Here is a 19796-nt window from a genome sequence, read left to right as displayed (position 1 = left end):
CCTCTTCGGAGCACTGCTTCGTGACTGGCGTCATCTTTCAGTGTTAATATAGTTTACAACGTAGACAAAGGTAAGGGATTAATCCCCGAGCTAGACCACATCAGATCATATAGCCCTGCTAGGGTTACAGGAGAGCGCTACCCCTCCCAGCACGGCAGTCACCGGGCGGGGCGCGAACTCGCAACATCACGCTTACGAGCCCGACACCCTACCACCCACGTACCGCGCTCCCCAGACGAAGGTAAGCGATGTCAGCTGTAAGGCCAAGTTGGATTAGATAATTGCCATGGGCATCAGGAACTTCAAGTGAACGCTTTCTTTTGTAGGTCTCTTCTAGTTTTTGTACTCTACACTTGGTGAGTCCGCGCAGTCGAAATGAATTCTAGCACTCAGTTGCGTAAGTATTATCAACTGTGAAATATGGATACATGTGTAAAAAAAAAAATGCTGGCATCTTTGGTAGCTGCCCCTCCCCATTCTCCCCGCCTACACGGCCGAGCGGGCATAGTTGCCAATTTAGCGCTTTTCTCCGGCAGTCACTTGATTTAGCTATTGGTTAATGCCAAGTTACCTAAAAGCTAGTAGTATTCTGGAAATGTTTGCACAATTTTATGATGATATAGGGATTTTAGCACTTTTCCTAGCCATATGTGTGTGGGCTTTGTATGTATGTATCGACAGTCTAGCGATTTTTTCTTTTTTAGCAAATTAAGCAATAGTTGCTCATTTAGAATTGTCATACTCTTGACCACCAGCCCAGTCTCAGGTTGTAGCGGTAGGGTGTGTTGCTGTTTCTCCACAGTTTTAAACGGGTAAGGTGAAGTTCTTTGCCCATGTCAGCCAATTAGAACTACATACAAGGCTTAACTGATATTATTCTCTAAGATTTTGCCACTGCTGTCAACTCACAATTGGGTAAAGTCGTTCTATAAAGAGACATTCCAAGTGGTGAGCATGACTTGGCATAACAGTATTGAGTGGGCATTATTACGGCCTACGACTTTTTTTTTTTTTTACTTATAGGCCATGTAAGTTGGCTTTTGATTTTTCTTAATTCCTAAGGCATTTATTTTGCATGTTTCACCTTCATTTGGTATGCTTGTAATGTTTAATACCAGCGTCGTATGCATCAGTTACATAACGAGGATAGTGAAGCGCAACGTTCTGTATAAATCAAGAAGGAAGGATATCTATCTATCTATTGCCAGACGCCATAATCCCATAAGGGGTGCCCATTTGACTTCATCTGTTTTACGGGGCGGGGCATTAACCACCAACCCACTTGTTGACACGTAGGGAGCACGTACTGTATGGGTTGGTTATATGGTTACCACCCAGCGTTGTAAATGGTTTCTTGGCTTACAGGAAACCATTTGGCTTGTCACTTAGTGTAAAACCAGCTGTAAAGGAAAGAAAAACAATAAGAAGTGACAGGAAAGATGGGAGAAAGAGCAGTGGGCAGGCACAGAAAATTAATGATAAAGGGTAAGGAAGAAGCAGGGAGCAATACATCAAGTGAGTGGATGATGGTCGCCACCAGCTACCACTAAAAATGAAAATGATAATGGAAAACATATTACCCGACAGTTGTGGCATACGGTATTAGAAAGTTGACTGATTGATGTTTATTTGGCTTGTACTTTAGTTCACGTCATTCCCCTTCCATTGATGTTCTGCTTACCTTCAGATCATTGTCATTTTTTTTATATCACTTTCTAACAGTGCGAAGTAAAGCTAAAAGTATCCATCCATCCATCCATCCATTGCCAGACTCATAATCCCGTATGAGGTGGCCATTTGACTCTGAGTTATTTGTTTTACAGGGAGGGGCACTAACCCTCCACCAACCCACTTGACACATAGGGAGCACGTATGGTTTGGTTATATGGTTACCACCCAGCGTTGTAAATGGTTTCTTGGCTTACAGGAAACCATTTGGCTTGTCACTCAATGTAAAGCCACCTGTAACGGAAAGAAAAGTATTAAGTAGTGACAGGAAAGATGGGAGAAATAGGAAGAGAGGAGGGCAGGCATAGAAAAAGAATGATAAAGGCTAAGGAAGAAGTAGGCAGCATTACATCAAGTGAGTGGATGATGGTCGCCACCACCTACAACATGATTATTGTTAATTGTCCACTGCAGTAATGTTAGGTCTGTCTAGGCTTGTAGGTGATTCATTGTGTGTGTGTGTGTGTGTGTGTGTAGAAGTAAAGCCATGTAAATGTGAACGTTATTTTTTTCGTAAGATAGAAATAACGTCTGGACGAGCACGTTTGTTTACAGCTGGGGTGCCCTTGGTATGCAGCACATTATCCCACGCACCACTCGTACGTGAGAAAATTGTAACTGATAAAAATTTGTATGATATAGCCAGGTGGCTGCATTTAGCATACATAATCAGGCATTATATATTTTTTAGGTCTGGCTGTCTTATGCCGATCTAAGTGTCCATCATAGGGCTGGGTTCTCAAATGGGGGGGATTCCCAGTGGGGGAAAATTTTGGACATTCTAGAGGGAGGGGGGGGGGACGGAATAAACATATAGTCAAAGCAGCCAGTTTGTTGGTTATGGATATTCTATATTCTTTGGGATATTACTTTTGAAGTTTTAATTTGCTGTAAGGTGACGAATAAGATCAGAATTTTTCCCCCCAATATAATTTTCATGCTAAATTAAAGTACAAATCTAAAAACATTCTCATAACTAAGAAAAAAGAATTAAACAAATACCGCTAAATGGAAGCGAGTAACTAGAATCTAGCCACTTTAAAAATCTCCGATTGACCCCACCTACGGGGTTGGAAGGAAATCGTCGAAGATTTTCTTGAATGCGAGGAATGACCAGGGGTAACTTGGAAGTATGCGACTTATCTATATCTTTGTATCAGACTTTCCTTGTAGGTGTATATAACACATGCATACTGTACTTGTTATAGCCTAACTTATGTTTTTAAAAGGATGGTGTCACGAGAAAAATTATTTATGGGAATTTAATAGCTTTTGTGAAGCTTCATTTGTGTGTGTGTGTGTGTGTGTGTGTGTGTATATATATATATATATATATATATATATATATATATATATATATATATATATATATATATATTGACGAATGTACTGTATATGTGTATATATATATTGTAGAAAATCATAAAGCAGTCGCACGAGCAACGACTGACATTAGTTGTAATTCTTTGATACAAATAATGGAGAAACATCTTGCAAGTGAAGTTGCTCATGGTAAAAGAAATTAGTGTTTTATTTCACATGTAGGGGTCAGTGGGTCACATCAACTAAACAGCCAAGCTGATTGTTGCCGGACCCTTTGGGCTCTTGGCCTAAAAAGGAACAGAAGGGACCTAAGACGACCCTGCGAAGGCCATTTAATGAAACTGACTTCCTGTTCTTAAAGAATATTAAGGTGTTTATAAAGGTTATCGACTTAAGTATCTTTGAAGATGAAGATGAATCTTTGAAGATGACGTCCCTGGGGAGCCTCTCCTGCTATCCAGTTAGACACTGGGAGCCACCGACAGTGCTCCAGTCTGGCCCAGTTCTCGTTAACATGAGTGATTCAGAGACAAATGCATAAGGTTAGCCTCATACCCTAGCAGCGTCTGGCAGTACTCGTCAGTACGGTATAGTATATTTAACGTATAGGACAGGTGAATGTTACGATAATAAGAGCTGTACCTGCTTACCTGTGGTCCACGGGTCTTTTCGGTCATACTGGATTAGATAACAGCAACAACAACAACAACTACTGCTACTACTACTACTACTAAAACTACAGTCAGACTACACTGGTGAACTTGAACAGTTTAGGGATAACAGTCTGGTATCAGTAAAGAAACGAAGGTGGTATAGGTACATGAATACTGCACATTGGGGCTGATAATACAGTAATTTTGAGACAGTTCTGTTGTAGTTTAGATTGTGTATAGAACTACCTTGGATCACACTGCATCATTGTGTTATTGCAGGATTATAATAATAATAATGATGATAATAATGACTAATAAAATAATAATAGTAATAATAATAATAATAATATTAAATACTTGCCGCAGTGTACAGGAAATTTTTTTTACTTTTATTTCGTCATGCAAGTTGTGATGAGAAATGAGATTTTCTGTTTACTTGAGTCATAACAGCAGCTCAACTCTGTTTTTACATTTATGTGCAGTCATGGTTTCTTTCCATTCTCTCTGAACCCTGCCTTATTTTTACATTTATGTGCAGTCATGGTTTCTTTCCATTCACTCAGAACCCTGCACTACTCTATCCATGGGTGGGAAAAGAGGTTGGTTTGATGATGATGATTTTCATTAGTAATAGTAATAGTAGTGGTAGATGCGCGCGCGATTGTGTGTGTGTGTGTGTGTGTGTGTAGCAACAGTCGCTTTGTCAGAGGTGACCAGTGCCAGCAAGGTGATGTCATGCGCCTCAGCAAATATTCACTCTGACTCCACTTGTTCGCTTTGCACCTCCATTCTGTCAGCCATATGTCAGTTTTAGAGATCGTTTAACGCCTTTTTCTTAGCGACTTATTCTGCACATTACACCTAAGTAACCTCTTGTAGCCCTTTCCCCTCAACAGATATACTCACTGACCACGTGTTCCCTTCCTGCCTTCATTTTCTCAGCCGTATATACATGGCCGGGAAGTGTTGGTCATGTCCTTCCGTCCCGTTCTGCGGTTAGTTCATTTCCGAAGAAACTGTCAAAGATAACTTCATCAAACTTCATACGCAGATATATGTTGGTAAGAGCATTTCAACTATGCCAAACTTTGATGATCTTTACCTTCCGTATGACCTTGACCTCACATTTCTTGATGTTGCGTTTAGCTCATTTTCTGGAACACTGTAAAGGATGCCGCCATATAACTGCATTTGCAGATGCATCTTGGCAACAGCACTGTAACTATGGCAAAATTTGATGGCCTTGACCTTCTGTTTTGACCGTGACCTCACATTTCTGTATTTTGCTCATTTTAACACCGTCAAGGATACCTTCATATAACTTCGTACACAGATGCATTTTGGCGAGAACACTAACCTTGCCAAAATGTGAAAACTTACCTGTTTCCTGTTGCGAGACAGCTGCAACCCACGGCGGGCCATTCATGTCCTATGGACATATTTCTAGTTTTTGAGATATCAAAACACCTTTTTCTTTGGCTATTCATTCTGCACATTACTTAAGTAGCCTCTTGTATGTTATGTTATATATTATTGATGCAAAATGTGTCGATATTAAAACCACATAAACATCATACAGGGAAGTGTCAGAATGTAGTATGCAGGTTCGCTAGGTAAAAAGATGCTACGAAGCCACTTATGCTACTCAAAATTCGACATTTTTTTTTTTTTCTAAGTTTACGTGAGTCAGAATTATTTGTTACGAAGAACCTTTATCAGGAGGAATTGGGGTGCTCGCACAACTTTATTACTGAGTCATGGTTACGTGAAATTCGTTGAGCGTTATTGACGAGACGCGGGTAACTCCATGGCTACTATACTGTCTAGTTGACGGCTCTCCCATCTGACGAACCACACGTGGCCGTCAAGTGAGTTAAAAACAAAGAAGTTTGCTTGCTTGCTTGATTGAAATGCTTATTGTTGTAAAGGTATACAGAGTATATATATATATATATATATATATATATATATATATATATATATATATATGTATGTATATATATATATATATATATATATATGTATATATATATATATATATATATATATATATATATATATATATATATATATATATATATATATATATACACACACACACACACACACACACACACAGTCTGATAGACCAGAGCAGTGATATTGAGAAGATAACACAGGTGAATGAAGCTGTGCAAAGCTACAAAAATGTGGAAACCACTTATGGTGAAATGGTGAAAGTAAAGAAAGACTTGGAAACAAGGGTGGAAGAAAAAAGCATTAAAAAGGAAGTGAAAAGAATAATCCAAAACAGTCCTAAGTTAGAGATTCAGTAGATATTAACAAATCTATACTAATCACTGGTATAGAAGAGGAAGAAGTAAAAAACAAGATCTCGAGACAAAAAGGAGATGGCAAATGTAATGGGCATATTGAAAAAAGTATCAGAGGAAATCTGTAGTAAAGACATAGAGGAACACAAAAGGTTAGGGAAGTACGAGAAAAGCAAGACCCCTAAAGGTAACCTTCCAGTGTAAACACCGTGGAGGAGATACTAAAAAATGCAAAGAATCTTAGGGAAAAAGAGGAGTTAAAAAATGTATGGATAAAAAGATGCCTAACACAAGAGGAACTGGAATTACTGAAAGAGAAGAGGGGAAAAAAAAAAAAAAAGAGGGAAGATCAGAGGAGAATACCTTTTTTTTTTTTTTTTACAAAGTACAGTAATTGGATTGCAGGTACGAAAGTAGTACATAAACAGGAGGGAATAAAAAGGAGGAGGGTAGTAGAACCAAATCATGACAAGTATATAAACAAGATGACTAAGTTGATGTACTGAATTGTGCATGGAATGATATCTAAATTATTAGAGATGAATGATTATGTGAGAGAAAATGAACCACACATAATATGCCTAACCGAAACAAAATTAACACCAAGGATATCGAATGACATCTTAAACTTAGAGGAATATAATATATGGAGAAGAGATAGGAACTTAAAAAAAAGAGGAGAAACCATAATATTAACTAAGAAAAATCTAAAAGTCAAAGAAATAGAATTAGATATACCCTCACAAGTAGAACTGATTGCAGTAGAGATAAATACATCTGAAGGGAAAGTAATTTTAGCCAATTTGTACATGCCACCCAGATCAAACACATGGGAAAGAGACGAATATGAGGACCTGGCGGAGAGTACATTTCAGAGCTTTTAGAGCATTACTACATAAAATGGAAGAGAAATCGAAAAGAATTATACTAACTGGAGATTTTAATACAAATATAAATTGGAATACTCTAGATAGCTGTAAACATGATTGGTTTTGGGGGTGTGCAGAGAAGGAATGCAGCGCCAGGTGACGTGACACTCGCATCGGTGAAGAGTGCTGTGAAGCGGCTGAAAAATGGGAAAGCAGCTGGGGTTGATGAGGTGTATGCAGAGATGCTTAAATGTAGTGGAGAGAATGGAGTGAAGTGCTTGTTGGAGATATGTAAGAAGGCATGGATGAGTGAAACTGTGCCTGCAGAGTGGAAAAACGCTGTGAATGTACCCCTGTACAAAAATAAAGGTGAACGAAGTGAGTGTAAGAATTATCGTGGCATAAGCTTATGGCGCGTTTTGGTGATGCCTGAGGCTCAAGCCTGGCTTCGCTCTTTGGCTTAAGCCAAAGTGGCACCGCAGAAACAGTACTCGAGCCGTACTGACGAATGTAAACAAACACCCCGGTCAGCTGACGACGCAAAGCAGCATGGCAGATATTGGAGAATCAGATATTTTCGATCTAAGCAGTAGTTCTTCCCTCCAGATGGGAGCTTTTCCGTTGTTTGCAGAGACACAAGAGTCTGCGACTGTTGTGTCCACTCTTGTAGAGGAATACATGGGCCAGGTCACTGTGTTGTCGTCTTTAATGGCAACAGGCACTAGGTACATAAGCAGCTGTTAACCACTGGAAAGATGAAGGGCATTATACAAGGAAAGCTTTAAATTTACAGGCTTGGGGTGCTTGTTGAGAATCCTAGGAACACGGTACTCTCAGTGACAGTGTATGGGAAAGTAGACAGAACTCTTATTGATATTATGGTGTAGTGGTAGCAAGCTTAATAATAATGCTGGAGACAACACATTTGTGACCATCATATTTGTAATGTGGTCAAAAAGTTATGTTGTTGATGGTAGGAAACAACTGGAATCATGGACTGGTTAGGTTTTGATATTCGTAAGATCTAACACATATCAAAAGTTTGGTGAGTAAAAGTCTGATAATAGGTTATTGCTTCATTTTATGTACTTATTAAGCTTGGCAGTGCCAGTAAATTTACAGCCATTGTTTTACTATTAAGGAAAATCAAACTTCCATAATTGTCTGAAGCAGATTGTATAAGGTGAACATACCCCAACACAAGTATCTCCACATTTTTACTCCCACTTCCCATCTACACATTGAAAAAATATATATATATATATATATATATATGGTTGTATTACTGGTTAGCTCATGTCAGGAGTATGAGTTTAAGGCGGTTTTTGAAAAGTGTCTGTTTGTGACTAGGTAGCTGAGAAGAGGCTTCATAGGCCAATAGTTTTCTTGGCGGCAGGTAATGAGTTTGTCAAATATTTTGGTAAGGACGATGATGAGCCTAGGCAGCTGACTATATGTTGGTTGGATAAAATTTTAATGTAGGATCATCCAGACAAGAGTTTGGCATGCCTTATTCAGTTTGGTACTGTAGAAGATGAGCTAACTTCATCATGCAGATGTTGTGCCTGCCAGATTGATATATTTTTATATCTATTTTTTCTTTTGGGTGCAGATGATTGGTCATTTAAGTATTAAGTTGGCCAACAAGCTGTATGAGTGCATGTCTGGTTCATTCAGGTGTGCATGCAACAGGCAGCACTCCCTGTATGTTGCATGAACTGTACCTGCATTATGAACTCTTTATCAGTGCATACTTTCTGGAGAAAGGAATTATCAAGATGATGTTCATTTGTGAAAACAACGTATTGAATGTGTGGGGAATTTCTGCCATAGGGTCACATTGCCATGTGATTATTGGGTATCTGGTAGTGCTCATTTCGGACAATTTTTAGATTGGCACAACCAGAGATTCTTAGAAACATAAGTTTACCAAATAAGTTCTGGGCCAATATAGACCATTTTTCATTCTGTGCACTTTGCTCACAAATGAATAATACTTGCATTAGGTTGAGTTGGGTTTGGTTTGGTTAGGTTAGGTTAGGTTAGGTTAGGTTAGGTGGTTAGTTTACATTAGGTTGGGTTGGGTTAGGATAAGTAGTAGGCCCACAGTACATAATTTTTCATCAAACCTGACTGTTTCCTATGGTTTTGGGTGTGATTCTGTTCATTTTGACCTTTATTTCTAAAAAGAAATAGTGGATTCTAAGGTGATTGTAAAAATATTCATTCCTTTGAAACCATTGATTGGCAATAGATTTGAAGGGCAAAATCAAATGAATCATACCAAAAACCATTGGAAACACTCAGATTTGATGCAAAGATCAGTGGTTGTATGAAACTAAAAATTGACCCTCATTTCCATTCAGGTGTTCCCTTCAGTGAGGTACTTTGCTGTTAGGTCAATGTGTCCCCCCACCCCCTCAAAAAAAAAAAAATTTATATATATTAAGGATATTAGCAAAACCATACTTTATAATTACATTATGTTCCTTTGGGTTGGTGCAGAGAATCACATGGAAAGCAGAAAGGCTTCAATGATCACCTGGATCAGAAAGAAGATCTTGATTTCTTCAGAAATATGCGAGTCACCAAGGAAACCTTTGCTCTTCTCCTTGATTTTGTACAGAAGCAGTACAGACCAGTGTTCCGTGGAAGGACTCCACCTGTTCATTAAAGTGTTTTCTCCATCTGTTCACTTTTTCTCCCTTCTCCACTAGTAATCTACCATTTTTACCTTTCACACCCCAACTAACTTCGTTGGCACCCTGTGTAGCTCTCTTTACCTCTTTCCAGAACATTTTCTTACATTCCCTCCACTTTGCACTCAAATTCCTTCCAAATTCCTCATCCACTTTCTTCTTACTCTCTCTTACTAATCTTTTCACCTCTTTCCTCCTCTCTACATATAACTCTCTCGTCCTCCTCTCAGCTTCTTCGACGCCCCTGTTCCTCATCCACACATTATATGCTTTCTTCTGCAAGAAAATAATTCATTAGCATTAAAAGTGTTCTTGGAACTATGAAAGAAAAAAAAAAAGGAGATGCATGGATAAAAAATATTCAGGAATATATAAAGGAAATCAGCATAAGAAATACTAACCAACTGGACAGTTTAAAAAAGGATGAAATAAAGAAGAAGGTAAATGAATACGAAAAAAAAGAAAATGTTGGAGAAAAGAACTGACAAACAAATCCTCAATTATATTTTATAAAGAGAAATAATTAGACATTAAAGAAGAAAAACTTTATGAAAACACACAGGGTTCTATACTGCTGCACAGATGTTGCTTGAATACTTTAAGATTAAACTGGAGAGCAAGGTATATTGGTGGAAATACGTATTGTGAATTATGTAACAAAACAAGAAGAAACTTTTGAACATTTCTTTAAAAATTGTAATGCATTAAAAGATATAAGAAGTAAATATGAGGTAGAAGAAGGCAATTTAGAGAACATACTGTTATTAACATATGCAAAAGAAGATGCAGATAAAAAATTCTACCACTACAAGAAATACCTCTGTGAAGTATGGAACACTAAAAAACGTATTAAAAAAAAAAAAAAAAACAACAACAACGAACAACCCAGTGCTGATTCAAAAGCAGTACTGAGTGAACACCATCTGATATGATCTGCACCACAAACGAGCTGTCCAGTTCACTCTAGCTACACATGTTCTTCTCTCACGTGCATCAACTGTAAATTCTAGCATATCTGTATATCAAAATCAATCGGTGCAAGCCACATACTCGTGGCATATTGAAAAAAAAGTGAGAACAGCACATACAAAAAATGGAAGACGCCATCTTTGTTTACATATGACGTCACACGCCTGGGCTCGAGCTACCTTAAGCCAGCTCCAGGGGTGGATCGACTTGGCTTGAGTCTGGCTCAAGTGCGGCTCAAGTCCGGCTTGAGCCTGGGCACCGCAAAAACGGAAATGGACATTTGGCTTAAGTCTGGCTCGAGCCAGGCTCAAGCCTGGGCCTCACAAAAATGCGCCTCTACTGAGTGTGGTAGGGAAGGTATATGGAAGTATTATAGAGAAAGTATGAGAGATATCAGAAGTCCTAGTGAGTGATGAACAGGGTGGCTTTAGGAGTGGCAGAGGATGTGTGGACCAAATATTTGCAGTGAGACAGATAGTAGAGAAGGCTTGTGAGAAGAACCGTAAGGTGTTTATGGCATTCATGGATCTGGAAAAAGCATATGACAAAGTGGACAGAGAAGGATTGTGGAAAGTTTTGCTCATGTACGGTGTAGAGGGTAAGCTGTTAGGGTCCGCCAAGAGTTTTTATGATGGTAGTAAAGCATGTGTCAGGGTTAATGGGCATCTAAGTGAATGGTTCACAATCAGTGTGGGTGTGTGACAATGTTGTGTGATGTCCCCATGGTTGTTCAGTGTATATATGGATGGGGTGATGAGAGAAGTGAAAACACAACTTATGGAGAGAGGGATGGCATTGGTAATGAATGGTGATGGATGGACTATCTCAAATTTGTTGTATGCTGATGATGCAGTACTGCTTGCAAGTACCGGACAAGAACTTGGTAGGCTAGTGCAGAGTTTTGCTGGTGTCTGTAAGCATCGTGCCTTGACAGTAAATGAAGAAAAGAGTAAAGTGATGGTTATTGAGAGAGAAGGTGACTCCCAGTGGAATGTAACAGTGATTGGAGAGAGACTGGAATTGGTGAGTTCAAATACCTGGGTACAGTGATAGAAACGAGAGGAAAATGTGCAAAAGAAGTTGAAAGTAGAGTGACACTAGGAAGAAAAGTAGCTGGTGCAATGAAGGCCTTGATAAGAAACAGAGGCTTGAGTGTTGCAGCTGCACGAGGTTTACATGAAGGAGTGTTAGTGCCAACTTTAACATATGGATGTGAGACTATGATGTGGCATGAAAATGAAAAGTCAAGAGTAACAGCAGTGGAGATGGGACTGCTGAGGAATGTATGTGCGGTACAGAGGGTGGATAGGATACAAAATAATGTGATTCTTGAAAGATGCGGCGTGAGGAAGTCGGTGGACACCAGAATTGAAGAGAGTGTACTGAGATGGTATGGTTATGTGGAGAGAATGGATAACAATAAAGTGGTAAAGAAGGTATATCTGAGGGAATTTGAAGGAGGGAGGAGGCATGGTAGGCCAAGAAGAAGGTGGAGAGAAATGGTGGATGAATATGTGAGGAAGAGAGGTTTGGAAGTCGGTGAGGCTAGGGAACTGACAGGAGATCGAGCTGGCTGGATGAATTTTGTGAGGAGATATGCATGATCAGGGATTTTTGGCACCCCTTTTTAACATGGTAGCATCTGGATTGACTCTGTCAGATACGATATGTGAAGCTACAGAATGTGGTGAATGTTTTTGGCGTATCCGATAGAGCCAGGATTCCGGGGACTTGAATGATGAGTGAATGGAAGCGTGGCCCATTGGATTGGGCAATTTTGGGCTGTCTGGACATTGGTACTCCTCACCCAGCCCTTGGGTGGGAAAGGAGGTCCGGATGATGATGATGATGATGATAATAAGCCAAGAAAGCTGTTGGGACTAAAAGCTTCTGGATCTTGTGCAAGAGTTTTTCCTGACGCAACATGTAAGGGAAAGCACCAGAAAAAGAGGACTCAGTGTGCCGTCAATGCTAGATCTCATATTTACTAGGCAAGAAAACGACATTGACAATTTAATATATCACCCTCCATTCGGTAAAAGCGACCATGCAGTACTAAATTGCAATTTCAAGATTGCATATGACATAGATAACAGCAATGAAAGTTACAAAAAGAGCCGAAACTATAAAAAGGGAAAGTATCATGACCTAAAGAAGTACTTCTTAGAAATTGCTTGGGAAAAGGAGCTTAGAGGACAAGATTTAAATGCTGTATATGAAAAATTCCGTGAACTTTATGAAATAGGAGTTCAGAAGTACATCCTGCAGCACAAAGAAGCTGAAAAGAAAATAAAGAAATGGTTCAATACAGAAAGTAAAAAATCGAAAGAAAAAAGAGATTTGTTGTGGAATAGATACAGGAGACACAATAGGCATATAATAATTACAAACAGGCAAGAAACGATTATTCAAGAATAAGGACAAAAGCCCAAAAACAGTTTGAGGAGGATATCATAAATAAAAGTAGTGATCAACAAAAGCTGTTTTACAGCTACATCAGAAGCAAAACCAAAGTAAAAGATATAATACAATCCATTACGGACGATGGAATCACCTATACACAAGAGAAGGATATTTGTGAAGCATTAAACAAGAATTTCCAATCAGTTTTTTACAGAAGAAAAAATATTGAGAGGGATTATGTGGAACATGCATGCCCACACATACTACAGTTGGGCACCAATTTTCGCGCCTAATTGGGTCCAAAAATAATGAGCGAAAGTGGAATTAGCGAAAGTTGGGGCATTGTCTTTATGGCAAAAAGGCTAATTGGTTCCTGGTTATCCTAAAGTAACATCAGATTTTCATTTTCACTTGCAATACAGTACATCAAATCACTATTGTACATTGCATTGTGAGATACAAACAATAAAAACTGTACAGTACACATTATATGAGGAGAAACATACCACAGAGACCAGGTTGAGGTGTTTAATGGATGTTGGGGGTAAGTATCCGAGGCGCGTGGCGGGCTTATTTAGCCACGCCAGACGTATTGGCGCCACCTCTTGCTGCCTCGCTACCACTCTCTCTCTCTGCCTTGGCCTTTCCTCCCGACTTTGAATGTCCCGGCCACTTTTTATCACCACCACTGCCTCCCTGCCCTCCCCCCACACCACCAGGCTCTCCCCCCACACCACCAGGCCCTTTCCCCACACTACCAGGTATAGTAGAGGCCATTGAACCGTGAGAATCCAACACAATGGAGCTAGCATGCTCGTACACAATGGCGGGAATGGGTGGACAGAGTGTTGACATGACGTCATTCAAGATGGTGGTGGGTTGCGGGCGAGCGGTGCAGGAAATTCAAAGTTCAAAATATTGTCCCAAACCCAAAATTTGTGCGCGAAAATCGATTTTTTTCAAGCAAAAGTGGAAGTTAGGGAATATTTGGTGCATGCCGCGAAAGAGGATTCCGCGAATCCTGCTGTAGCGAAAGTTGGTGCCCCACTGTACAAGATAAACAAACATCAGAAAAAGAAATACAGGAGGAGCTAAGTAAATTAGACCAAGGAGAAGCAAATGGTCCTGATGAAATTTCATTTTGGGTGCTACGTGAATGTGCAAGGGAGTTAAGTAAACCGTTATTTTTAATTTTCAAGAAATCCTTGAGTCTTTTTTTAATGTGCTCAACTCTGGGCATAGGCTTCTCAGCCTGCTCCCAAGGCCCAGTAGTTCTCCTACATATCGTACACCTCTACATGTCACCACTTCGGCGCTAACACCCACCGTCCATATTGAATACATGCTAGGGCTGTCTCATACAGGACTGGTGTACCTGATATATGGAAGAAAGCATTGTTCCCATATTCAAGAAAGAGAATAGACAAAATCCACTTAACTACCAACCAGTATCACTAACAAGTGTTGTAAGCAAGGTATTAGAAAAGCTTGGGTAAATCACCTAGAAGATCACATTATGATAACAGAAAGACAGTTTGGTTTCAGAAAAGGAAAATCATGTGTTACTAATCTGTTTAGCTACTATGACAGAGTAACAGACAATACAGGAGAGAGAAGGATGGGTGGACAGTATCTATTTAGATTTCAAGAAAGCATTTGAGAGTACCACACCAAAGACTTTTATGGAAACTGTACCATCAATGAGGAATTCGAGGCAATCTGTATTGTTGGATGCAAGATTTTCTCATGAAAAGAGAAATGAGAACAGTACTAAGGGGAAATTGCTCATCATGGAAAGAAGTGACTAGTGGAGTACCACAGGGTTCGGTGCTGGCACCAATCATGTTTTTAGTGTATAGAAATGATATAGACAGTAACACTGGAAATGAAAGCTATCTAAATATGTTTGCAGATGATGCAAAAACACAAAGGAGAATTACTAACACAGACTCTTGTAAAGAGCTACAAGAAGATTTAAATGAACTTCATGAATGGAGTAATACATGGCAAATGGAATTCAATGTGGACAAGTGTCATGTAATCAAGTTTGGTAATAGTGGAAAAAGACCTGATTGGGATTATATATTAGGAAATAAAACCCTACACACATCAGAAAGAGAGAAGGACCTAAGTGCGATTGTCAATAACAGACTATCTCTGGCTGACCACATCAGTGAGAAGGTACGGAACTGTAGCACCAGTCGAGCAGGGCAGTACTCCTGAGGTGGATGGAAAGCTGATGACAGGGAGTGCTGGAGCTCCCGTTTCATCAGCCCTCAGGACTAGTTCCTGACCATCCCCCTTTGCTGAACTTTTTCAGTGTCTCAGTAACACATAGAGTAGGCCAGCATGCTCTCCAGTACAAATTTCTCTAACTATCTTCACCAAACTACATGCACAGTACACACTACACTTCCTATTCAAAATTTACCAAAAATGGCGTCGTCTTATCAAGCCTCGGAGTCCCCAGGGGGGGGGGGACCATAAATGCCCCCACCATCTGCCCGTCTCCCGGTGACGACTCAAGGTGCCTGGAACCACGGTCTGACTCTCTTCTTCTTCATTTCTGCAACATTCGCGGCCTTTCCTCTAACTTTCGCTCTGTTGAGCACCACCTCTCCTCCTCTAAACCTCACCTTCTTTTTCTAACGGAGACTCAGCTGTCTGAGGCAACTGACAGCAAATCCTTTTCTGTATCCTCCTACTTTCTCTATACTCATTTCAAAGCCAAAGGTGGCTGTTGTGTATATATACGCAACGACTTATCTTGCTCTCGTGTTCCTGAACTTGATTCTTCTGAATTCTCCACACTCTGGCTTCGGCTTTCCTGTCATTCTCTGACTAAATATATCTGTGCTGTTTACTTATCCCCTAATTCTACTGACTATCAAAAATTCTTCGACTATCTTACTTCTACGATGGAACACATTCTATCCATTTCTCCTTTCTCTGAAATCTCCATTCTCGGAGATTTCAATGTTCACCGCCACCTTTGGCTCTCCTCTCCTTTCACGGATCCACCTGGTGAACAAGCCTACATCTTTTCTATCCTTAATGACCTAGAGCAGCTTGTACAGCACCCTACCCATTTCCCTGACTGCCTTGGAGACAGCTCCAACATACTTGACCTCTTCCTCACAACTAATCCTTCTGCTTACTCTGTTAATCTTTTCTCTCCGTTGGGCTCCTCCGATCACAACCTTATTACCTTAACCTGTCCTATCACTCCGGTACAGCCTGTGGACCCTCCAGGGAAACGTCGTCTGTGGCATTTTGGAGCCGCGGACTGGGAGGCCCTCAGGCAGTACTTCTTTGATTTTCCCTGGAATGATTATTGCTTCCATGGCCGTGAGCCATCTGAGTGTGCCTTGCGCATTACGGAGGTTATTCTCTCGGGCATGGAAGCATACATTCCTTTCTCATATCCTTTGACTAATGCAAGAAAGCCATGGTTTAATCACGCTTGTTCTAATGCTGTCCGCAACAAGGAGAGGGCCTACAAAAGGTACCGGAGCCAACCCACCCCTGAATCACATCATCTTTACGTTTCTGCCCGGAATCGTACTAAGTCTGTTCTTCGCACTACTAAAAATAATTTCATCCATACTAAATGCTCTCAACTCTCCAACTCGAATTCTTCCCGCTCCTTCTGGCATCTTGCCAAAAATCTTTCCAACAACTTTACCTCATCATCCTTCCCTCCCCTTTTCTACTCTGATGGTTCTGTAGCTATTTCTTCTACTGATAAAGCAGATCTCTTCGCACAGACTTTCTCCTCCAATTCTACCTTAGATGATTACGGTGCTGTTCCTCCATCACTTCCCCCCTCTGACTTCCTCATGGCTGACATTAAAATTTCTTCAGTTGATGTATTTTCTGCCATCACTGGCCTTAGTACTAACAAGGCATATGGGCCTGATGGGGTCCCTCCTGTTGTTCTCAAGAACTGTGCTTCTGTGCTTACACCCTGCCTAGGCAAACTCTTTCACCTTTGTCTGTCAACTTGTACCTTTCCTTCTTGCTGGAAGTTTGCTCTCATTCAGCCAGTCCCAAAGAAGGGTGACCACTCCCAACCCTCCAACTATCGTCCAATTGCTTTAACGTCCTGTATTTCAAAAGTTTTCGAGTCAATTCTTAATAGAAAAATTTTAAGGCATCTTTCCTATCACAACCTTCTTTCCGATCATCAGTATGGGTTCCGTCAGGGACGCTCCACTGGCGATCTTCTCACCTACCTTTCAGACTCCTGGTCATCCTCCTTTCGGGACTTTGGCGAAAGCTTTGCCATTGCCCTTGACATCTCAAAGACTTTCGATCAGGTCTGGCATAAATCTTTAATTTCCAAACTGCCCTCCTACGATTTCTATCCTTCTGTCTGTGCCTTCATCGCTAGCTTCCTTTCTGGTCGTTCTATAGCCGCTGTTGTAGACGGCCATCGTTCTTCTCCTAGATCTATCAACAGTGGTGTTCCTCAGGGCTCTGTTCTATCACCAGCTCTCTTCCTTTTATTCATCAATGATCTAATCTGTACATCTAACCCTATCCACTCATACGCTGATGACTCCACCCTTCACCTTTCCATTTGGTTCCTGCAACGCCCATCTCAACAGTTACTTCAACAAGCAAGGGATGAGGCTGTGGCACACCTAATGTCTGATTTGGCTCGTATCTCTGACTGGGGTAAAAATAATATGGTTGTCTTTAATGCATCTAAGACTCAGTTCTTACACCTATCAACCCGACAAAATCTTCCACAGGTATACCCACTAATGTTTAATAATATTCAGCTTAATCCTGCATCATCCTTGAACATGCTTGGGGTTTCATTTACTCGGGACTTATCTTGGAAAGATCATATTACATCTCTTGTAAAATCTGCTTCCAAGAGATTGGGTGTGCTAAGCCGACTCCGCTCTTTCTTTACCCCTGTGCAATTGTTGACTCTATACAGGGGTTTTATCCGCCCCTGTGTGGAGTACAACTCTCATGTGTGGGGAGGCTCCCCACATACAGCTCTTCTCAATAGGGTGGAGTCAAAGGCTTTTCGTCTCATTAACTCTCCTCCTCTTACTGACTCCCTTCAACCTCTGTCTCTTCGCCGCACTGTTGCATCTTTATCTCTTTTCTATCGCTACTTTAATGGTCACTGCTCCTCTGAACTGTCTGCTTGCATTCCTCCACCTCTACGATGGGCGCGTAGCACCCGTCTGGCAGCAAACTCTCATCCTTTTTCTGTCCAACTCTCTAATGCAAGAGTTAACCGTTACTCCCAGTCTTTCATTTATGCAACAGTTCAGCTCTGGAACTGTCTCCCTCTGTCTGTATTTCCTGCTGCCTATGATCTCCAGTCCTTCAAACGCAGTGTGTCCAGACATCTCAAAATGATCGGATCTTGAATTTGGCTCTATATTGTATTTTGTTTTTCTCTTGGAGGGAACTGTTACTGCGGGCTCATGGCCTTTGGTTCCTTCTTCCTCGCATAAAAAAAAAAAAAATATGAGAATAGCGTTTACATACATAAATGAAGACATTCTAAGAAAGATAATAACATCATTCATCAGACCAACCCTGGAATATGCATCAGTAGTCTGGAGTCCTCATCTCAAAAAACACATAGACAAGATTGAAAAAGTTCAAAGTGCCACTACAAGATGGGTACCAAGCTTAAGGGATCTAAGCTATGAAGAAAGACTAAATAAACTGAATCTACGAACACTTCAGGAGAGAAGGAAAAGAGGTGACATGATTATGCTATATAAATGCATATCAGGGAAGGAGAAAATAGACATAAATGATTACTTAACATATGGGGAAGCATCAGCAAGAGGACACTGCAAAAAACTGCATAAAAAGAGAGGTGATAAAGACGTAAGGAAATTTAGTTTCCCAAATAGAGCAATTGATCAGTGGAATGCACTACTGAATGAAATAGTGTGTGCCAAAACAATTCACAAATTTAAGGATATGTACAATAAATATGGCTTAAGACACGGGACAGTACGAGCCTGACTCATTCCTGTAAAGATCCAATTAGGTTAGAACACACACACACACAACACAAGGTGGTGGGTCTTGCCACACACGACCTTCAGGTTTGCTTCAACCCAGCAGTCAAGTGAGCCCCTCTCTGTTACCAGTTGTGTTGGACAGTGACATATTTTCAAACATACTGTTTCACTGGGAAGTGATGATTCTTAAGATAAGTGGACGTATTGGCAGTGTTAAAGTTCTTATTCCTTGTTATGCAGGGTGTTTTTAGTTCGACCTCTCATCCTAAAAACGCCCGCCACTGAGCGGGGTCCTCTTTCCGAACGGGAAGTAAAGCACCCACAAAGGAACAGGGCATAAAAACTCGGCAGTACTCCTTAACACATCTATTGTCTTAGCTCAACACACCTTACAATACGAGAACAAAGAGACACTGAATATGGAATAGACAGGATAACAGAGTTTGCTTTCCAATACAAGACATACACAAATACACAAGGATGTCAAGGGCAGAGTATGGTGATATTCATATGTACACAGATTGCTAGTTACTAGAGCATGACACAAGTATTATAGTTAGGGCATAATTGTCATTTAATTTTCTGGACCGGATGCACTATGGGCTGATGGAATAAAGGGTCAGTTTGGTTAATATTACTATACACTTGTTATGGCACGAGTCGCGGCACCCTGAATTGTCACATAGTCGCGGCGACACTATTTCACTGGTTTTGTTTCCTTTTGGTGCACCACTGGTATAGACACAATGCTTCCTTGCATCCGATCGTCTTAATGTCCATGCTTACTGACCCTTACTTTCTGCCTGGGCATTCACGTATACTGTGTGTTTAT

The 19796-nt window shown here is 40.5% G+C and overlaps 1 protein-coding gene across 1 annotated transcript in view; it reads left to right on the top strand.

The window, feature by feature from the left end:
• Positions 1 to 770: 770 nt before the first annotated feature.
• The window catches only part of LOC145414444 (uncharacterized), a 59137-nt gene continuing 40111 nt past the window's right edge, over positions 771 to 19796 (top strand). The window contains exon 1 of the mRNA XM_080284000.1: positions 771 to 812. The gene's annotated coding sequence lies outside the window, so the exon portion shown is untranslated. The remainder of the gene's footprint in view (positions 813 to 19796) is intronic.

This window comes from Coenobita brevimanus, chromosome 99 (genome assembly GCF_032717465.1).
Source record: "Coenobita brevimanus isolate Jiangsu-jjx chromosome 99, ASM3271746v2, whole genome shotgun sequence".
NCBI classification, from domain to species: Eukaryota; Metazoa; Arthropoda; class Malacostraca; order Decapoda; family Coenobitidae; genus Coenobita; species Coenobita brevimanus.
Note: the sequence above shows the minus strand (reverse complement) of the source record. Positions and strands in the feature narration are given on the sequence as shown.